The sequence below is a fragment of the Protopterus annectens genome, chromosome 9.part0 (genome assembly GCF_019279795.1).
Source record: "Protopterus annectens isolate FY-2018-M chromosome 9.part0, PAN1.0, whole genome shotgun sequence".
Lineage (NCBI taxonomy): Eukaryota > Metazoa > Chordata > Ceratodontiformes > Protopteridae > Protopterus > Protopterus annectens.
In genome coordinates this window covers 275,249,490-275,273,800 of record NC_056743.1, presented here as the reverse complement: position 1 = coordinate 275,273,800, position 24,311 = coordinate 275,249,490, and positions in this window count along the sequence as shown.

Genomic DNA, 24,311 nt, shown 5'->3' with positions numbered 1-24,311 from the left:
AAACAAAACACATGCAACACATAGCTCACAAAGCCAGTGTGCCAAACAGTCACAGCCCTTAAGGCTAAACAACACACCTGATACACTTGTAATAGGTGACTCTATCGTCAGGCACACTGACGTCCCGCTCACCAGGCTGAACAAGGAGAAGGTCACGGTGAGCTGTCTGTCGGGCGCTAGGATCCGCCACATAACACAAGCACTCAGGTATTTCCAAGGCGAGTACAAATATGACTCGGTCATTGTCCATGCTGGTGTGAATGACCTGAGACGTACCTCCCTGCACTACATGAAAAGAGACATAGAGGAGCTCTCTGAGCATGTAGCCCAGGCCGGTATGACCCTGATCTTGAGTAGCATCTTACCCTCACCAAGAATGATGCCACAATATGAAGACAAGATGATGAATTTCAACAATTGGCTTAAGTATTGGTGTCATTCAAAGGGGATCCAATGCCTGTCAGCCTGGGATGACATGCTCGACAAGCCATGATGCTTTGCTAGGGACGGCTTGCACCTGTCTCCCCTGGGCTTTCGGATATTGGTAAAGGCTCTTGCTTCCCCCAAAGTGCCTTTTTTAGGCAAGGCTCAAAAGACAAACCCACCTCCATAGGTATCACAAGGGATAAGAAACTAAGAGTAATGCTACTCAATGCCAGAAGTCTAAACCTCAAGATGCATACACTCAAAACTCTCCTTAGCATAGACAACATTGATATCTGTGCAGTAACAGAAACCTGGTTCTAGGCTCCTGAGAGCACCCCAGCACTACCAGGTTATACCTCATACCATGCTTTTCGGCCCCAAAACGTGGTCCGAACCACAAAAGGAGGGGAGTATCAATATGCGTCAAAGATACCCAAACCTCCAGGATGGTGGCACAGCATGAAGCATCAGAGACTATCCATGTGCAACTAACAGTGGGTAAAACTGCCTTCCAATTTATAGCCTGCTACAGACCACCCTCCCAAACCCAGGAACCCCACTCGGCCTTCCTGAGAACACTGGAAAATATGAAGGTCTCTCCAAACACCATTATATTGGGCGACTTCAACTACCCAAACATAGACTGGGAGCATTACTCTAGCTCCAACACCCTAGCCCAAAGGTTCCTAGAATTTATAAACTCAAATGCTATGGAACAACTTGTTACCACACCCACAAGAGAGGAAAACATACTGGACCTGATCATCACCAACATGGGGACTCTATGCTCCAGACCAGAAGTGTATCCCTCACTGGTAAGATCAGACCATAAATTAATCTCACTGGATATTCATATCCCGACCCCACCCCCTGCCCAGAAAACCACAGTGAAAAACTTCTCTAAAGCAAATTTCACACTCCTAAAAACTGAGGTGGAATCCTTCAAAGCCCCCGAGCCTGTGGAAAATATGGCCCAGATCGCGGAATCCTTTATAAATGCATTCTATGAACACCTTCAGGAAGGCATGGAGCATGCAATCCCAAATAAAACCAGGACCCAATCCTCCAAAGGCAGACGTCCTGTCTGGTGGACCCCAGCCATAAACAAACTATACAATAGAAGGAGGAAGCTACTACATGATAGAGCAAAATCCCAAAAAGGGAAGGCATCTCTGATCAGTATTAGCAAAAAACTATGGGCACTCATAAAATCGTCTAAGGCCAGCTTCAAGAGAAAAATTGCACAGGACACTAAGGATAATCACAAGGCTTTCTTTAGTTATGTTAGGAACCTGGGTGGGAATTCCCAGATATGCTCAGAATTAGTCCAAAATGACAAAAAATACATCGAACCCACAGATATTGCCAACATCCTAGCTGACAGTTTCAGCGCAAACGTCTCCCCCACTCCCCACCAAAAGGGCAAATATCTATCCCAGCAGAGTGCTGCCCCCCTGACATCTCAGATGCTCAGGTAAGAGCCGCCCTCCCCGAAGCAAAAAACACAGCATCAATGGGACCAGACGGTGTCCCGGGCTGCATCCTACATGAACTCCAAGAAGAGCTAAACCCAAACATAAAACTACTGTTCAATCTCAGCCTTACTACAGGATATGTACTCAAAGAGTGGCGTACAGCAACAGTGGTCCCTCTCCACAAAGGTGGTGCCTCAATGGATCCTGGGAAACTATCGCCCCATAAGCCTGACTAGCTTGGTCTGCAAAGCTATGGAAAGGATCATCATGGACCTCATAAATAAAGATATTGGGGACCTACAAACACTGGATCCTACCCAGTGCAGCTTTGTTAAGGGCAGATCCTGCCTCTTAAATCTGGTTGATTTCTTTGAAACAGTCACCAAGGCCATTGACGAGGGGAAGGTGGTCCACACAGCCTAACTGGACCTCGCAAAAGCTTTCGATACAATACCCCACTCGGGCATTATAGATAAGCTCACCAGCTTAAATATAAACCCTTATGTCACTAAATGGGTTGCAAACTGGCACAAGGACAGAACCCACATGGTTAGAATTGCTGGAGCCATGTCAGACACCAAACCAGTTACAAGTGGCGTCCCACAAGGTTCAGCCCTGGGACCTCTCTTGTTCGGTATATATTTCTCGGAGGTACAGGCCAACACGGAAGGACTGTGGCTTACCAAGTTTGCAGATGACTGCAAACTGGGCGCCATAATCGACTCTCCAGCCGACACAAGCATCCTCCAAAAGGGCCTCATAGAAACAGACCACTGGTGCCAGAGCCATGGCCTCAAGCTAAGCGCCAAAAGGTGTATAGTCATCCCCTTTGGCAAAAACAAAGTGCCCACAAATTACCACATAGGTGGTAATCCATTAAGTACAGAAGAAGTAATTAGGGACCTGGGGACCCAAGTTGATAGCAACCTCTCATTTGACAACCACGTGGCCAAAGTGGTTAGAAAAACATTTTATATAGCCCACCTAATCATGAAGGGATTCACATCTAGATCAGGGGAGGTCATCGTGCCTCTTTACTCATCCCTCATCAGGCCCATAATTGAGTACAATGCCCCTTTTGGGATGTACCTTACCAGACAACTGCAGCAACTGGAAAGACCCCAAAAGTACCTCACCAAGAGGATCAAAGGGCTCAAACAGATGCCATATGCTGCCCGGTTAAAGAAACTCCAGCTCTACTCAGTGGCATACCACCTGCTCAGAGGCGATCTGTGCCTGATGTATAAAGCTATGTCCAACCCGGAATTAATGGACATGCTGCACCTCAGAAAATCCAAATCCCATCAAGCTACGCGCTTGAGAGACTTGAACCTCAGCACTGAAATAAATAGGACATGCTGGAGGGACAGATTCATAATCCAGAGGCTCCCGTCACTCTGGAATAAAATCCTAGTCCAGGTTAGGCAGAGTCCCTCATTGACTCTCTTCAAGAGGAATCTTGATGAGTGGATGGGAGATCGTAGGTTTACCCCGGGTATCACTTCTGTGTCACTGTTAGACAGAGGCACAGTATACTAACCTCGAAATAGGGCATAGCAAAATTAATTTAAAATGGGTGGCGAAAGCCAAACACACTCTGGCTAGGCTTATACATACCCTAGGGCAGATAACCTAGTATGAACCTATGAACCTATAACCTGTGACACACTGTACTACCCTTGATACATGTCACCTGGTTAATTTGCACGTAAAACTGTAGGTTGTGGTGCACATCAATAATGCTTATGTAGCGGAGGGCAATTTAGGGCCAGCATCTAGTCACAGGGCCATAAAAATGCATAACCAATGCACAGGGATAGGCCAGATGGGCACGTCTCTAGTGCTGTCAGGGGAACATGTTTACACACCCACAAATTGGATGCTGTGAGAGTAAAACCCCTACCTATTTAGTATTACACACTATAGCTCACAGTACTTATCTCATGTACCACACCATTTATCAGCTACTACACTGTCAGACAGTGCTCTTGAGGTGGATGACATCAGCAGGCCTTGTAACAGAGGCCACTGCTGAGGCCAGCAGCTAGTCAGTGGGTGTAAAATGCATAACCATTGCACAGAGATAGCCCCCCCTCCACACACACACACACACACACACACACACACACACACACACACACACACACACTTGGATGCGAGATTAGAACTCCTACCTATCTAGTATTACACACTACAGCTCATAGTACTTATTGCACATGCCACAGGTTATGTCTGTTGTATATGTTGATGCAGGCACAGTACATGTGGAGTACACTAAGTGGCTTTGTGTTAGATAGCATGTGTGGCCTGCAGAGTGATACTGCTTGGTACTGTTCTTGTATCTAGTGTCCTAGGGGTGGGATACCTGGTTATATCCCTGCTATGTGTGTACTCCTACCAGTCTGGCCATATCTGGCTGTTTGCAGTTTGATAGGCAGACATGTGTGCAGGAACAATATAGCCTGTGCAAGGAGTGCATTGCACCCATTGTACATTACACCACCTGTGTACCTATGTTTGACTGCAGGGTGGCAGGCCACAGGCTCAAGGATATGTGGGTGAGTGGATTATGTACTGTTGCAGCCTTGGTCTGGTGCCATCAGATGGCTGTTATGATGTGTATGTGTAGATAACTCCAGCAGTTAGGAGTATATGGGAGCATTCCTACATCCCCACCCATATCTATCACAATCTGTATAACAGGGTTGTCTCCTTAAGTGTAGTTGTGTGTGTCAGAAATGTAAATGTGTTCTGTAAATGTATGTGCAGAGTCTATGTATCATTGTACTTTATATAGCTATATATACATCTTGTTATCATATATATATATATATATATATATATATATATATATATATACATATATATGATATATATATATATATATATATATATATATATATATATATATATATATATATATATGTGTGTGTGTGTGTGTGTGTGTGTGCAACATACTGATAGAGGCACTAATCAAGCATGAGGGGATAGGGTGAGACCGATATGTATACGTAGCTGTACTTCTGTACAGACATATGTCCACATAGCAGGTCTTTGGGCAGATGAAGCAACAGACATGGGTTCAAGTTAGCTAAATGAAGGAACATGCCCAGTGTGACTGTCAGTACTTACAAGGTGACTCCAGGCCAGACCTACCTGTACTCCAGTCCAGGATTTTGTGTGCTGCAGCCAATTGGCTGCTGGGCCTGTTTCCATAGTCCAGCAACTCCTTGATATTTTCTTCAAGGCATTACCCGGCTATTTGCTGAACGTAATATGTGACCCATACTTATCAATTGTACAGATTGTAATGGAATGTGTAGAGTTTTGCATCACATTTTTCGTATGTTTTACATAGCATTATGATTTTCTGGCACATTAGGGGAAAACATTATACAGTGACCTTAGGATATGATGAGAGGCATTTGAGTTACTGACGCCATGCACATCAGGGGATTCATGATAATGCAGGACCTGTTATTCCACCAACTTTCCACATTAGTCTGGCCTATAGTTAATCCTTCTTCTTATATTTGGGCCTTTGTCACACTATTGTTTATGGCTTTGTCCAGATTCCCTGCTCTAAGAGGTTGAGAGATATGATGTAACTTGAGTTCATGATGTAATATCACATACAGGGTGATGGTCTTCATACCTCTCGATGTACATGATTTTGCAGACTGTCCAGCTTTCCACCCCATATGTCTGCTCTGTTTCTCATACAGTTGTGTTTATCCGGTAATATAGTATAAAATGCAGTCCATTGAATTGTTGAAAGTACTGACACAGCTATGTGCTGGCCTTTTCAAACTGTGGCTCATCTGATCTGTTGCAACCTGCTGTTATACTAGCCACCATCTAGGTTTCTCAGAGCATGTATAGTGTCTGTACGTTTGGACCTTTTCCCCCCATTTTCTGTGGCTGCCTCCACTTCCTTGCAGTAATAGTTTACAGTGTTATGACAGTCTGTGGGACTCCTACCATACAAGTTTCTCACATGCAAAAGTTATAGGTGCAGCCAGTTTTGAACCATCAACACCATCAACCACACTAATGTCCTTAGCCCAGTGAGCCACACCAGCCTCCAGAAAGTGAGGTTTAATTCCTCACACTCTCAACAGCATATATACACTGTAACCCCTGATGTGACTCCTGCTTTTTGTGGAAAATACATGTGGCTAGGTTATTTGTGACAGCCTTGGAATTGTGTGGTCTGCTGATATATCCTTGCAAACATACTGTTACTGCAGTTGTATGGGAACACTGATCTGTTGGGGATAGGGGAACCTGGCATTGATGGTTGTGCATCTGTCCTATGACCCCACTGTTTGGCATTTTCCCTTGCATAATGCAGTGGGGTTTCCAGCCATGAGGCCTAATGCATATCATGGGGCACCTAGTACTGGGCAGAATACCTGTTGTCCCAAGTAGCTGTTAGCTCTGTGCAAGTAGCCCAGTAGCTCACTCTATTCCCTTGCATACATGCAGTAGGTCCATACATATGCTACCATAGGCTAGTACCCCATACATTTGCTGTATAGGATAGTGCAAATGCAAACACAGTGGTTGAGAGACCTGTGTTTCAGGGCAGACTCTGTCTGATGCACGCAGTACACAGCCAATACATGGTTAGGTACAGGTTGTGAGGTCTGGCTGGCATCCTTTTTGCTATGTATGTGAGTCAGTGTAAGGTGTCTCTAGGACCCTAGGCTGTCAGTGCATGTGCTATGCATTGTCTCTTGTCCAAGGCCAGGGCATATTGTGCATGCCTACATCTGCCCACAGGGACATAATCATGGGGTTCCTCCACCTAGTCCCCCTATGGGTATGGCTGTGGGGACCTAGGCACTGGTGGGGGGCTGTGTCTCCCTTCTCTCTGATGATCCTGTCACAGCTGTTTCCACAGGATCATATTCTGTAGCATGGCACGTACTGTGAACATCTGTGCACATGTGACTGGACAGTACTGCAGGGCTCTACCAGATATATCTAGGCACCAGAACTGTGACGTGAGCAGCCCAAACATATGCTCTATGATGTTCCTAGTTTGTGCATGTGCCTCATTATGGTGTTCCTTGGTGTGTGTGTGTGCATTTCTGATAGGTGTCGCCATGCATGTTTCCAGTGTGTAGCCAGCATCCCCCAGCAAATGGCCTTACGGGATGTCCCCCCTGGCAAACATCTGGAACAGCTGTGATGAGTGCCAGATATGGGAGTTGTGATAACTGCTAGGGCTGCCAGTACACACACTCATGATAATGCCCTGGGCAATGCACATGACCTGGCAGTTGATGGAGTGATACCCCTTGCGTTTGACGTAGACTCTACCCTCCTCACCAGGCGGTGCTTTGATGTATGCATGAGTGCAGTCTATGGCACCCAGTACCTCAGGGTAGTGTGCTACATGGTAGAAGAGTTGCATACTGCTAGCCCTATCCTCAGGGGTGTGAGGTAAATAAATGTGTTCACTGGCATGTGTTAGCATGGCGTCCAGGAACTGGTGGAGTACCCTGGATGCTGATGCTTGTGAGACCCTCATCATGTCCCCATTTGGTCTTTGGAAAGTAACTGTACCTAGTATCCTAAGGGCTACATATATGTTTGTTTCCACTAGGATGGGCTCCCCCTCTGTTGGCTCTGGGTCTAAGTTGAGGGAGGCAGAGCTTGGGGAGTTCTTGTAGTATGTCCCTGTCCATCATGTAGTGCTCTACAATCTGCAACTCATGTAGCTCCTGGAAGGTTACCTTGGGCCTGAACACTCTTCTCCTTCTCAGTCTAGGCCTATTGTCAGCAGCAGCATCATCAGTGACCTCAGCATCTATCATATACAGTTGAAGCTGAGCTGCAGCACCCCTAGCATTGCTTTAGTTAAAAATCCCATGTTTGTACTCCACTGGTGCAGAGTAGGGTGATGAAATCAGATTGTAGGGTGTATGCAACTTTTCTAGGTAGGTACAGCTTGTGTGACTGGTTACCTATGATGCATTCCACCTGCCAAGTACATCAATATCAGTGTTTTAATGGCCCAGTTTAAGTGGTACAAGGGTCATCAGTATTTATGTATGATTGGCTTTTCCAGGCGATTTTCTTTCTTTGTTTTAAACAGCTTTTCCTGCTAAGTACTGCGGCATGGTGCCCAAACCCGCACCGCAGATATAAACAATGCTCAGCAACCAGTGGACACACCCCCATAAACGGGCACGCTCAGCACAGTGGTGTGCCTTGCAAACGTGCTCAAACTAGCTAAAACATGCACCCCAAAGTTAAACAAAGCTTAGCAGGCACTGGACACAACTCCCTTCTCAGCTCAGTGGCAATGTGTGCAGACAGGCCCCACTGAGCTCCAATGTGCTTAAAGAATACAGACACAGCCCCCTTTTGATGTCAGCTTTCTCTTCGGTGGACACCAACATGGTTATGGGCTACACAGATGTGATCTGCTGGCACGGATACCCATTTTTTCTATTCATTAACCCCAGCTCATTTGCATACAGATCCATGCACACAGCCAGGAAACTTACACTATTCCAGACCCGCCTCCTTAGTAACCACAGAAATCTACCATTGTACATACTCCATGCAAGGCCCTTTAATGCATTATTGTCACATATTTTATGTTTTTTTGTTATTACACTTTTAAATATTTTCTCTTTGCATAACATCATATTTGCACACAGCTGCATGCTGCACAAACATAATATGAGTATTAAAAAAAAAAATAATTGTTTTACACTATTTTCCATTACTTTTTGGACACAGGGCATAGTTTTGCATATATCACTGTCTGCTATGCTATTTCTATCCTTCTAACTGGGCTTTTACAGCCCCCTGTTCACTTTTTTATCTCATGTACACAGAATCTTTCCGTGTACACTTCGGACACCAACACAGGGTCTGCAGGACTGCCTATCTGCTTACTGGATCACTACAACACCCTAATTTGCATACAATTCACCCGCTTATGAGGTAATTTGCATGCCACGGGCACTTCCATGTTTGCACACTTGTGCACACCCCTCAGCTATGTTTACTGGACTGAACGGCTGCTTACTTTCATGCAAGCTCTGTGCCACTATGTCTACATGGAAAATTAATCCATGTAGGCTTTTTTGAATTCCCCCTCATAGTTTTTTTTTATGAAATTTTATGGATGATCTTTTTATTATTTGAGATAGAACTGATGAATTGTTTCAGGAGTTTAAAAAGCTTTTAATAATACTACTATTTTTTTATCTTTACAGAAGGTAAATTAAATGCAGTTTAATATTTGGATGCAGAGACTGGTTATGACAGTATATTCTAACATTATTAAATCTAGGATTTTTAGGAAACAAATATATGTCAACAAAATTTTACATGTCTCTAAATGCCACCCTTCTTTTATGAAAAGGAATGTTTTAAAAAGCAAATGTATTAGGGTTTTTTGGCTAGCACCCAATTTGTAAGTTTTTAAGGAAGAAATGACCAGAGTGAAAAATACCCTTTTGGAAAGAGGGTATAAGCTAAATATGATTAAACAGTTGATACAGGAAACTTTTATGAATATGGATTTGAATTACAAACATTTTAGATAGTTCTTATAAGAACATATATGGGACTGACAGGTTTAATAAGAATATATTTCTTCATGCAATGGTATTCAAACTTTCAGTGGTCAGTGACGAAATAAAAAAAGTTATTAAACAACTGGAAAATTGTAATGGGTAATGTGGATTTGACTATGGTTATGTGCACTATTCTAACGTTTACTTAAGAACCCAAGAACAAAAGGGAGCACAACTCCGGTAAAAAACAACTAAAGAAATGCGAGACGTATTACTCAGTCCTATATAGGATACTAAGACAGACTTGAAACAAAGAACCAATACATATAAAAATATTTTAATAAACTTCCAAATAACTAGTTAAGTACTTTCATCCATAACAATATAATGGACTTCATCAGAACTAGCATTTAGAGTGTGACAATGTTTTAAATACATTAATACACAGAACGTGTGATTTTCACCAACAAATGAAAAAAAACACTAACTTAATCTTACTGCTGGCTCATAAAAATATCACTAAAACTGTCAGAACACTCTTGGTGCAGGTGAGGTACATGAACAAACAAGCAGAAACCAGGACGCGCACCCCCCCCCCCTTTGCAGACTAACCATGTTAACTTGGGATGTAGTGTCACAGCACAATTTCACACTACAGACATCCTACATTCTGCTAGACTTAAACTGTGTGGTAGACAAACTTGAGCAGGAACAGGGCAGACCCTCATGAGTTCAAGGGGAGTATCTCAGCAAGCAAAGAAATGTAGAAATGATAGCAATTGATAAGATCTACACTGGTGGAAAACACCAAACCATGCAAAATGAAGAGACATACACTATATTATTGAAGGGAACACCAAGGACTCTGCAGACAAGAGCAGTTGTAGCACAGGAGCATCTATCAGTTCGGCATGCATAGCAGCAATCTAAGTTCCTGAATGCTGTACCACCGGTGCAGTTTGGTGATCATCCCATTCATGTACCAGCCACTCGCAATCTGCCTACATCCCTACAGTTTGCACAGCTAGCATTCACCCTTACCTACATCACTTTATGTGTATACACAAGTCCCTTTTATAGCCATTCACCATGGTCACTGCTGTTGGGGTGCCCAATCAGTCATCAAGGTGATGCCCACAAAATGTCTCTCACTGCATGATGTCTTTGGCATGTTGTGTGCAACTTTGGTGTGCTGCCTCTTTCAGTGACATTGCTGTTTCTATAGTTGGTGTCATTAGTCACACAGATACCATCCACAAGGGGGCTCATCAGTGGCAATACGACCTGTGACCTTCCAGCTCAAATCCCCAGACAAGACATGACACAACGAAGATGTGGAGTAAAGAAACTTTGAGGGCAAAGACTGTATGCATCCCTTTGGAGAGGAAGCTGGCTGCTATGTCAGATGGCAAGGGTGAAATTGAAAAGGAGATTAACAGGGTAAATAAGGACATAACATGCAACATGAGGAGTTAGATCGGTAGTTTCAGTCAGATTTATAGCAATACTACTCTTCAAAAATGATAATGTTGACTGGCTTATAGAAAGGAAGGATAGTTACTGCTGTCCCTGTGATAACATGTAATATTTCCTTATTTTCACTATTTCAAAGACTTGACTTCCTGTGCTTGTCCAGAGCTGTAACTTGGGTGGGTGGGGGGTGTTTGTTCTGGGCACTGAACAGGGAACCAGATGACCTAGCAATGGTTCTGGTAACTTCATATAATAATGGATAACAGCTATTACTAAAACTTTGTGTACAATATACATGATTTGCAGATATATGTATGTCTATACTATTTATGAACAGATGCAGGGATAATCCTATTTTTCTTAACACTTCAAAAATTATATTTGAACTTCAAAGCACCGCATGCTGTGTGCATGCTTGTCCCAGTTTTTGTGCATTTTAGTATAAGATCTTCTTTCATTGCCCATCTCTCCTGTATTTTGTGGTGCATTCTGCCACAGGCAAGAATTTTACAGTACTCTTCTGTAATGCTCTACATATAATTTTATTTCTTTTCACTTGCTGGAAATGTTTTGCAAGATAATACAAAATTGGCAAAAGTCTAGCACTGCCTTCTAAATTGTCTTTTGAAATGTTAAAGGTATAGACAGTACAATTAAATACAGAATGTTATTAGATATCTTAAAACTATGAAAAACAGTGATATTGCTTCTGAAAACTTAGCAACATATGCAAAAACTAAATTCATTAACTTTAACTAATAATTAAACTTGCATTTTTGTCAGAGGCAGAAACAAATAATTGGTGATGGTGGGGATCATTACCTCAGTCTTTAATGGGTAATAATAGCCAAATGTGTACTCATACCCTCATCAGCACAGGAAATCAACATCCTTCAGAACTCATGACAAGAAGTGTCCTTTAGTGTAGGATTAGATTCCTCAGTTTCCATGTGTCTACTTTATAAATCTGAGAAGGTCACTTAACCAGACTGTACCCAGGCTGCCTGAAAGTGGCTTTACCACATTAATAAATTAATAATAGGAATGGTGTAATGTCTATGGCCCACTCAGGATGAAAAAGTTTTACATTCTGTTGGTGCTCATTTATTTATAAGTTAGGAACACACCACTCCAGTTTGGTTGGCTGGATACCTAAATGTCACATTGGAAGATGCTGGCAGGGTCTATGCCAGAAAAGAATCTCATGCTCCCGTGACCACCATGGCTCAACATTTATGTTTAAAGTGAAAATGGTTGATGTATGGAAGGCTATCAATCATACCTCTTTAGGGTTAGTGTCGTAACGCCAGATGCCTTTTCTGCTAGGTGTTATGCAGCAAAAACTTTATAGCACTTTTAATACACAATCTATCCATCTCACACAGAAAATGGATCTAAAAGGTCCTTAGAACAACTGAATCTGGAATCACTAATCAGATAATCAAAATTCACATTGCCTAATGTCTTGTAGTTGTGAGGTCAGGTTGTCAGGAGGATGGCTAAGACATCATATTGCAAAAAAAGATAAAGCCAGCATGTGGATAGAAAGATTACAATTATTGTACCAGGTCAGATGTGAAAAATCAATTAAGTTATTTTCACATAGATTAAAACAAGGGAAATTAGACAGTGGTAGTCAAAACCTAGGTAATAAATAAGGATTACTGCAATATAAAGACAACAGTAGGTGTGAGTGCGTGCGTGTGTGTGCCTTCTGTGGAAGGTTGGGCGTCGGGCTGGCAACTTGACACCATAAAACTCCACTGCCAATCATGAGCGGACAGGTGATCCACTGTGGCGACCCCTAACCGGGAAAAGCCAAAAGAAGAAGAGTCTTACTCAGATCATGGGGAACCTTTATATACAGCTGTGCATGTAGAAGTTAAGCTTTGATTACTCTTGCTACATTACACTAACCAATTCTTAAATGTCATTTCATTCCTAAATTTATTCAGGCCATATTTATAGAAATGGATGGTGACAGTAACCATGAAAAAGGTTAAACAAGCAACTAACAATTTAGAAGAGGGTGCCACTCCTGGTCTAGGTGACATCTTCATTGATGTGTTTTATTATGTACTAGGGTGACACTGACACTATATTAATATGTGCTTTTGACTGACTAATCAGTACCACATAATTGTACATAATTCTATTATTATAGTATCACACAAAGTAAAAAAAAACTGCTCACTTGCCTAGTTACCCATGTCCTTATATTGAATCCTTCTGTATAGTAGAAATTATCCCTACATTGTAGCAGCTCATACAGAGCTCAAATTGCCTTAGATTGTATATGAAGATCAAACAGGCTTCATGACAAGTAGATGTAGAAACAGACATATAACGAAGCTTACAAATATGACTGGCTAGAGAAAAACTCAAATCAGAAATAAGTGTCCTACAGCTAATTAATCAGGAATGGTAGTTACAATGGCAAACAAACTCAAATGCTTTTTAATAGTCCAGCTTTCATCTGACATGAACAACTTCACTAGGCTTGAACTATACCTGCCTAATAAAAACTCCATAAATTGTATACCAACTACTTCCTCCATAACACCATTCACCAAACCAGTTGGAGTAATCCCTGTGATCCAATCTTCACCCTCAAACAAAAATAAATTATATTCAAGAACCATTTCCACACAGCCATGCATAGTATCAATTTCATTGACTGTAAACATTTAGGTTCTAATATAATGTCTCTAAACCAAACTATTCCCACATCTTAGTGTGTAACCATAAACATGTCCACTGTTAAGAATAAAATTCACTCCTCGAGTCTGTTGCCCACATTACAGCCAAAAATGTCATAAATCATGTAAAATAAATGGAAACTACTCCAATATCCCCTTTAATTCATGGTCGACAAAAAAAAAATGCTGAGGGCTCGGTTTTACTTCCATTGGCAGACACTACTGGCCTGAAGGGTGGATTCTTTATATCTTTATGGCCTTTTGGTATTCCAAATGCAACCAGATTGTTATGTGTTTTCACCTTTAAAAACTGAACCTTATCCTCTGAAATATAATGATCTAGTAATAAATTATTTAAGCAGAAGTCAGTCTTATGCTATGTTATTAACATCTGATTTCTTGAAAGATATATGTATAAATCATCATTATTAAGTAACAAATATTTTGTTGTTCTAATCTTCAGAAAACATAAAAAATACCCTGCCCCTTGTCTATTTTCAGTTTTGGATTGATGTATCCTCATGTACCTGATTTAAGATTTCAATTTCAACAAATGAAAGATTGTAGTATCTATGGCTACTTTTTCTGGTTTTGTTGAAAAATATCTGAATATCCCTCTTGAATATTTTTTTCAGAGGGCAAAATCAGGTTTATGGGTGGGTTGAAAGTGCTACATTTTCTCATTTGACCTGCGGTGGTATTGTCTGTACCATAACATCCACATTTTATGTAGGCAGTTTTAACTCTGTTAAGACATCCATCACACTATCCCTTTTAGCTGGCACAAAGGTGAAGCTCCCAGGTAATAGGGTGATTACAAAATAGCATGTTAGCCTGTCAGTATAATTATAAACCTTAAAGTTATCCATAGATCAGATATCAACTTGTTAGTAACCTGATTAAATTGTAACTGTTATTCTAAGCCTTTGGTTGAAGCACTTTGGCTTCAGACCAGTTGTTTTACATTAAGAAGGTTTGTAGTCTACACTGTTGTGGAAGGACAGGTAGCTTACATCCTTCTAAGTTGGGAGTTGCTGATTGAAGGCTTAGTGTCTGTTATTCTAAAAGTGTATTAGTTCTGGTATAAGCACTTGGGCTTTGGGCCAGTTATTTTACATTAAGAAGGTGTGGTCTGCACTCTTGTGGGAGGAGAGTGTAGATTCTGCCCTTCTGAGCTGGGAGTTCTGGTTAAAGGCTTATTGTGCCTGCTTATTTGAACTGTTTTGCTTTTTCTGAAATTGGTACGCCTTGTTTGCTGTAGCATAAACTAAATTCAGATTGCTGAATCTAGCTTTGTTTGTATAACTTGAGCCCTAATCCAGACCATCTTTTTTTGGAGACGGTTCCCCTGCCCATAGTGACAGGAGTGTGCAGTTAGAACTTGTCCGATTGAAGACTGCTAGAACGGGGCTCAGATTTTAGCTTTTTATTGGTTAATTGGTTAATTTGTTTAAATGAGTTTGCTCATTTGCTACTGTTATAATATATATATATATATATATATATATATATATATATATATATATATATATATATATATATATATAGACACTTTATGCATCATCGCTTAGCTAGGGTCAAACTATTAATGGTGCCATAAAGTCTGCTCTTCAAATTTTACCTTAGAATGAGCCATTTTGTTTTTTTTAGTTTTGGCACTAAAATCTGTTTCTTTGAGCTCAGCACTTGTTCAGAACTCATTGTAAGCACTAAATAAGCTACAAATTACTACAGCACTCAACTTTCCTCACTTGTATAGAGGAAAACAGTTTTAGTACTTAATAAATAAGCACTTATCCAGGCATGTCTAAGGGTCAGCTCCAGGTGTTTTCTCCTGTCTACCTTATGAATCTGGGCATCTTGGGGCAATGCAGCAATTGCCTCATGTACACAGACAACCCTCTTCTACCACCCAACACTACAACCTGTGAGAGATGCACTTGTATAGCCAAACTGAAAGCAAAGCTCTCTTCACCCAAGACTGGACTAGACAGTCAAGAGGAGAAGGTAAACATTTGCACCACACCACACTCATCACATAGTCCCTCAAAACCTACACCACCAAAACACACACATAGAAACATGAAACACACATCTACATTCAAGGAGGCTCTCAATAAAAATCTGCTCAAGCAACATAGACCTCCAAACCAGAAATGCAAGCAACCTCCTCCCCCAGCACAACCCAAATGACACATAGCCCACAAGGCATAACAATGTATCCAACACTCTAGTCATACGTGACTCTATAGTCAAGTACACTGATGTTCCACTCACCAGGCTAAACAAGGAGTAAGTTACTGTCAGCTGCCTGTTGGGTACCAGGATCCACCACATAATGCAAACACTCAGGTCATTCCACAACAAGTACAAATATGACTCTGTCATTGCCCATGTTGGTGTGAATGACCTGAGATGTACCTCCCTGGACTACATGAAAAGAGACATGGAGGAGCCCTCCGATCTTGTAGCCCAGGCAGGTATGATACTAGCCCTGACTAGCATCCCGCCATCACCCAGAATGATACCAGAGTACAAAGACAAAATGATTCACTTCAACAATTGGCTAAGCTTCTGGTGTCATTCTAAGGGGATCCAGTATCTGTCTGCCTGGGATGACATGATCGACAGACCACAATGCTTTGCCAGAGATGGCCTGCACCTGTCGCCCTTGGGATTTTGGATACTGGCTAAGGCTCCTGCCACCCCTATAGTGCCTTTTTTAGGCAAGGTTCAAATGACAAATTCACCACCTTAACAGGTACAAGCAAGCAAAATCTGAGGGTAATGCTACTCAATGCTAGAAGTCTAAACCTCAAAATGCATTCACTCAAGGCACTCCTTAAAATGGAGATCATTGGCATCTGTGCAGTGACATAGACCTGGTTCAAGGCTCCAGAGAGCACCCCTGCATTACCAGGCTATAATTCATACCACACCTTTCGGCCACCTAACCTGGACTGAAACACTAAAGGTGGAGGTGTATCCATAATCATTAAGGATATCCACACCTCCAGGCTAGTTGCTCAGCATACTGCATACAAGATTATCCAAGTGCAACTAAATCTCAGCAAGACCGCAATCCAAATTGTAACTTGTTACAGATTCCCCACCATGCCCCAGGAGTCCCACTCCTCATTTCTTGATACACTGGAAAATATTAGGGTACAACCCAACACCCTAATAATGGGCAATTTCAACTACCCCACCATTAACTGGGAAAACTACTCATGTACCAACTCTTTTGCTCAACGTTTTCTGGAATTCATAAATTTCAATGCCTTGGATCAATTTATCCACACCCCCATCAGGGGCAGCAATATCATAGACCTGGTCATTACCAACATGGGCGACTGGTGTTCCACACCAGAGGTCAATTCCTCGTTGGTCAGATCCGCCACAAGCTAATAACCCTAGACATCCACATCCCGCTCATTAGGGAAACCACCGTAAAAAATTTCTCCAAAGCCAATTTCACGCTTCTTAAGACAGAAGTGGCAAAAACGACACCCATGCAGATGGACAATAGAGGTCCGACTGCTGAATCCTACACAAGTGCACTTTATAAGCACTTACACGAGTGCATGGATTGTGCTGTCCCTAACAGAACCAAGGTGCTATCCTCCAAAAAAAGGAAGCCAATCTGGTGGTCCCCTGCCATAAACAAATTCTACAACAGAAGAAAGAAACTGTTGCAAAAAAGAGTAAAATCCCATGATTGGAGGAACTCCCTGGTTAGCCTCAGTAAGAAGCTGAGATCCCTCATAAAATCCTCCAAAGCTGGTTACAAAAACAAAATCACCACTGATTCTAAAGACAACCACAAAACATTCTATAGCTATGTCAAGAATCTCAATGGCAACACTCAGATCTGATCTGAGTTACAGCACAATGGCACTAAATATACAGAATGAACTGATATTGCCAGCATCCTGTCAGATAGGTTCAGTGCTAACTTTACCCCCCCTCTCACCCCCACAACGGGTCCATCTCTGTACCAGAAGAATGCAAAGTTCCTGCAATCATGGCTACACAGGTAAAAAATGCACTCTCCAAAGCCAAGAACACAGCATCCATGGGACCTGACAACATCCCAGGTTGCATTCTACATGAACTGCAGAATGAACTGGCACCCCACCTAAGCACCATGTTCAAGCATAGCCTCACCTTAGGCTTTGTGCCTACTGAATGGCGCACAGCAACGGTTATCCCACTCCACAAAGAGGGAGATACTATGGACCCCGGGAACTACTGCCCCATTAGCCTAATGAGCCTGGTCTGCAAGGGCATGGAATGTATCATCATGGATCTTATACACAAAGACATTGGTAATCTCCAGACTCTGGACCCCACCCAGTTCAGGTTTGTAAAAGGCAGATCATGTCTCCTAAACCTGAAAGACTTCTTTGAAGCAGTCACCAAAGCCGTAGACGAAGGTAAGGTGGTTCACACTGCCTATCTAGATCTCACCAAGGCTTTTGACACCATCCCCCACTCTGGAATTATAGATAAACTCACTAAACTAAGTATAAATCCCTATGTCACAAGATGGGTTGCCAACTGGCTCACTGACAAAATCCACACTGTGAAAGTAGCAGACTCCAAATCCGGCTTCAGACCAGTGACAAGTGGAGTACCACAGGGTTCAGTCTTGGGTCCTCTCCTGTTTGGTATCTTCTTTCCTGAAATACAGGCTAACACAGAAGGTCTTTGGCTAACAAAGTTCGCAGATGACTGCAATCTAGAAGCCATAATTGAAACTCCTCTAACGATGTGGACATCCTACAAAAGGGCCTCATGGAGGCAGATGCCTAGTGTCAAACCCATGGCCTCAAGTTTAATGCCAAAAAGTGCACTGTCATCCCCTTTGGTAAAAACTCTGTACCCATGAGCTACCTCATAGGAGGTAGTCTACTTAACACTGAAAGTGTGATAAGAGACCTTTGGACACAGGTGAACAGTAGTCTCTCCTTTGATATTCACATCGCCACAGTAGTCAGGAAATCCTTCTACATGGCACATCTCATCACAAAAGGTTTCTCATCCAGGAAAAAAGAGGTCAGTGTTCCCCTCTATTCGTCACTCATTGGACCCATTATAGAGTACAATGCCCCTTTTGGTATGTACCTCACAAGACATCTACAACAACTGGAAAGGCAGCAGAAATACCTCACAAAGAGGATTACTGGCCTCAAACAGATGCCCTACGCAGACCGTTTCAAAAAACTCCAGCTTCACTCCATCGCATATCGCATACTCAGAGGTGATCTCTGCCTAACATACAAAGCTATGTCATACCCAGAACTGTTGGGCATGCTCCACTTAAAGAAATACCAATCCCTCTGAGCTACATGCTCTAGGGTTCTAAACCTTGTCACTACAATAAACAGAACATGCTGGAGGGATAGATTCCTGTCCCAGAGACTTCCCATACTCTGGAACAAACTACCTATCTATATCAAACAAAGCTTCTCATTAGCACACTTCAAGAAAAATCTTGATGATTGGATGGGAGGGTTCCTATCAGAAGACCAAAAACACATTTTGTTGAATGTGTCTTGGTCGAACTTCAAATGTCGAAAATGCAAAATGATGAAGCAGCATATAAGAGAATTCTTTCCCTGGGAAAAAAGTCGCTTGGCCGCTTCCGTCACTTTGCCGTGTTCGGCACTGTAGTGCGATCTCAGAGTTTCTATATTTAAGAATGTTTTTTTTTTTTTGGAAGGGAAAAAAATTGCTGTTCTGGTAGTTCGATGTGTTGTGAATTAGAACTTTTGAGTTTGATATAACGATGTTCGATCATTTGATCATTTGTTGTTATAATATAGACCCGGATGGGAAATAGGAAATAAGAAACTCACCCTGGGGATCACCTCTGTGGCTCTGCTCGACAGGAGCACAGGAAAATAATTTTCTTGAGTGGTGAAGGCCAGGGTACCTTTTTGGCTAGGCTTATATAGGCCCTAGGGCCAATAGCCTTGTACCTACCTATGAACCTATGAACTATACTTATGCTCAACTCATAATTTTCTTTGGTTGGAGATTATTCCACAATTGGAATTGTAGCAAGAATAAAATCCCCTTTTGAAAAAACAATCAGTAGTTTTCTGACATCTGTTATCTCTTTCCTGTCAACATGCGTCTTAATGATGCTAATTCTGAACCCTATTGCAAAAATGTTTGTTACCTTACTTTGGATCAGCAGTAAAAGTTCCTCTGGTACAATATATTTTTATAATTTCCAATGGCTATTCTTTCACTGTTCTGGTATGGGGGTGGATCTAAAAGACAATAATCATCCTGTAGCAAATTTGCAAATCATCAACATTTAGAGTGACCCAATGTCATATGGAGTTTCCATGAAGCATGTCATTTAGAGTGGTCAATAGATTTGTTAACCTGTGTAAGTGGGTATGTTGATCCATCTAGATATTCCCATTCATCTAATAAAGTTTTTTCTTTTTCCTGATAAATGCTGGTGATTATGTGATCATTGAATTTATTAAAGACTTTGTCATATTCAAGTTTATGGACTTGAAACATGTCATCCTCCACAACTGACTTGATTTTACATGTAATATCTTTCTGTAAATGTACCACTCCATTTTAGGTAAAAAAAGTCAAGATTTCATTGTGAAAAGGGATATTTACAATGGCTCTACTGAGAATTTCAAAAGTCTCAGCCCTTTTGGAAAGGTACTCTGTCAGATGCATTCTTTTAAATATAAATTGTCTTTGTGAAGACTTCATTTTAAAAAGATTTTTCATTTATATTTCCATCTCATTCAGTAATGTTTTGTTTTACCTCTCTGTGGAGTTAAAATATCCGTCAGGGCAAGGACCTGTTTGCAGAATATTCTTGTTGTCCACCACAACAGGTCCAAATGGTGTAATATTGCTGCTTACTACTGTATTAGATGTTTTAAGAAAACCTATCACATCAGCATAGGACGTCTTATTCCCAGCAGTATTCTCCCCACCACCTTTGGTACATCAGATAGCTGATATGTACCACTATCACTTGGAATCACTTATTGTAATACCTGGAGTAATAATTGGGTCAAGTCAGAAGGGAGGTATTGGTTACACACTGAAGCTTAAATATTCTCCGTCATCAGTGGTCTAGAAACCCTACCATCACCCTCATCAATAGTAATACAATTCATGTTACAAATAAAATCCTGTGTTGAGACAGAGCTCCAAAGCACCAGCAACAAACATCCTTGGAGACGATAGAGGCAAAGAATAAGTAGGGATTGCTTCATGTTCTCCTTCCACTTTGGATTATTTATTTATTCCAGGTTGGTGACCGGGGAGGTCCACTGGGCTCGAGAGCCCATTTTCAGTGGAGGCCCAGGGAGAAAAGCTCCACATAACAAGTTACATAAAGTATATAATTTTCATTTTGGTTAAGCAGCGAAGTTCCACATAACAACGTACATGACATATAGAAGTATCACATTGTAAGTTACATAAACAAATTGAAATAGCAATAGGAAAAAATTCATATAAATTGCATTCAAATAAGAATATATATTATAAGTCAGAGGTTTAGAAGGGAAGAAGGTTAGCCAGGAGAAAAGGAAGAGGGGAGGCTGGGAGTTGTGGGGAGAGGAGTGCAGTTACATTTTCTGTGAAGAAATAGGTAGGAGTTGAGTAGTCTTTTGAATGTGTTTAGGTTGTCACAGGCCCTCAAAGTGGAGGGCAGGGCATTCCATTTTTTAGCTAGGGTGTAGGAGAGTAAAAGTTGACCAGCAGGGCGCTTAGGTTTGTGGATGGTAATAAGGTTTTGATGAGTGGATCAAAGGGGTCTTGGGGGGCTATAAGGTAGGAGGATATTAGATAAAGAAGGGCAGCTGGTGGGTTGAAATATTAACTTGTGGGCTGAGACAATTTGGAGGAAGTCTAGTTGATTTGGGAGTTCAAGCCAGTTTAGAGTTAGTAGGGAGGAGCAATGGTGAGAGGAGGCTTTTGCTTTTGTGGCAAATCTGGAGATTTTGTTGTAGCATACTTCTAGTTTGTAGGTGAGAGTGGAAGATAGATTAGTAAGTAGTGTAGCGCCATATAGAAGAGATGGGAGAAGATAGGTAGTGGCCAGGGTCAGTCTAGTGGAGGGAGAGAGGAAGTGATTATTCCTGTAGAGTAGGCCGAGTTTTATGTGGGTTTTCTTGATGTTAAGTTGGATATGGGTGTTGAATTTTAGGTGTTCATCAATGGTGACCCACAAGAGTTTGGCAGAGGGTACAATATCAATAATAGAGTTGTTGAGGCTGGTAATTTGAAATTAGTTTTTATCAATGGGAATGACTTTGGAGGGAGTGAATAGGAGGATTTTAGTTTTGTTAGCGTTGAGTGAGAGGTGGTTTTGGAGCATACCTTTTCAGTGGTTGAGAAGGCAGATTGAGTTAGAGATTTGAGTTCAGACTGGTTGGAGGCATAGCAGATCAGAGTAGAGTCGTCTGCATATTGGACAATTTTGGTGTTTGGAATGGCACTGTGGAAATCATTAATGAAGATGTTGAATAGCAGAGGGCCAAGAATGGAGCCTTGGGGAACTCCTGTGGGTGTTGCAAGGAAGGTGGAAGAGGATTGACCCCATTTCACTGCTTGGGACCTGTCAGAAAGATAGCTGGAGAACCCGGAAAGAGTTTTGGGGAGATGTTAAGGTTAGATAGATGGTCTAGTAGATGGGTGTGAGAGATGGTATTGAAAGCTTTAGATAAATCTAATAGAATAGATGAAACTAAGTTGCAAGAGTCTCGGGCTGAATTGATAGATTGTAAAAAGGAGAGAAGGGCTGTGTTGGTATTGTGTCCAGGGCAGAAGTCGTGTTGGGTAGGAGAGAGTAGTTGATGTCCGGTTAGGAATGGCATGAGCTGTATGTGAATGCATTTTTTGAGAAGTTTAGAGATGGTAGAGAGGATAGCTATGGGGCGGAAGTTGGAGAAGTTACAGTTTTTGCCACCCTTGTGGAGTGGGAGAATAAAAGCAGAACGCCATAGTTTTGGTACATATGTCTCAAGTAGTGATCTATTGATCAGGATGCTTATAGGGAGAGCAATACTGTCAGAGGCAATCTTTAAGAAGGGGGAGGGAATGTTGGTGCAACTTTTGAGTTTATAGAGAAGTTTTTTTTATGAGGTTTGTGGATACAGCTTTAAGTTTGAAAATAGGGGGAGTGGGAGGAGATGGGGTGGAAGCTAGGGAGGAGGTGGGTAGGTAGATGTTATTGGGGAAGGTTTTGGTCAACTCAGCAATGGAAGAGGTGAAGAAGGTGTTAAATAGTTTGGCAATTTCTTGGTCAGATTTGCTAGTGTCAGGACAAGGGTTATTTGTGATACCAGGCTTGAGAAGGGAGTTTATAGAGTTCCAGAATTGTTTGGGGTTCTTTGTATGATTTATTTGTAGGTGGTTGTAATACGATTTTTTGTCTTTAATGGCTTGTTTTTTGGCTAGGTTTCACAGCTGTTTGTATTTTAGTAACAGCTCAGGCTGTTTATGATGGTGATAGCTTTTCCAAGATTTGTCTCTTTGTTGCATAATTTTCTTGGTAGCTTTTGTAAGCCAAGGGGCTGTTTTTGCTTTAACTCTTTTGGTTCATGTTGGAGCTAGGGAGTTTAGGACAGAAAGGAATGTAGAGTTGAAGAAGTCCACGGCTTTGTCTAGAGGTAAGTTTTTTAGTGGGTTCCAATTTGTGAGATTAAGGGAGTTAGAGAAGGTAGAGGGGTTAAAGTTAGTTAGGTTACGGGTTTGTAGGAGGTGGTGGGAGTATGGGGAAGAGGAAGTGGCTCTGTGGGTGAAAGCAGGGAGGTGGTCTCCTAATGGATCAGGACTGACACCAGATGTAGGGATTTTATTTGTGTGAGACACTAGTATCCAGTCTAGGATGGAGCCTGGGCAGTTGGTCTTGTTGGGCCTGGTGATGGTGTGAATAAGTTGAGTAAAGTTGAAGAGATTAATGGATAAGGTGGGATTGGGGTCTATGATTTTTTTGTCAGTCAATAATTAGTGTAGGTCCAGGAGAGGAAGTCTTCTAAGGTATTGGTGTTATTACCAGGGGGAATGTAAAGGGAGATGATACAGATACTTTTTTGGTTATTTAATTTTAGCATGCCAATCACTAGTTCAGCATTGTTAAAGGATGGGATAGGATTTGGGAAGGGAGTAATAGATAAATGATTAGAGTAAATTAGTGCTACTCCACCACCTCTTTTATTTAGGTTGTCTGATCGGAGGCATTGAAATCCAGGGGGAAGGAATTCTGAGTCAGTTATGTGTGGTTTTAGCCAGGTTTCAGAGATGGCTACTATGTCTGGTGAGTTATGGTTGATCCAGGCATGAAACAGGGTAATTTTATTTGTTAAACTTTGGGCATTGATAGTGAGGAATTTGAGGTCTTTATGAATAGGTTTGTTGTTGGAGCTATGGTTATTAGTTTGAGAGGTGTTTGGTCCGGGGTTAGGATGAATGTCGCCTGCTAAGAAGAGGTATGAGAGAAGATGAATAAGTTTTTTAGGAATTAGTTTGGTTAGGGATGGAGGGTGGGATGCAGGTTTAGGTTTGTAGAAATTTTGAGGGGATTTGGAAGAGTTTAAACATTAATAGAGAGGAGGGGTGGATAGTGGTAAGAGAGGCAAAGATGTTGTAGAAGTGATTTGAATAGTTGGGGTGTGGAGGTGGAGGTGGGGGGTGTA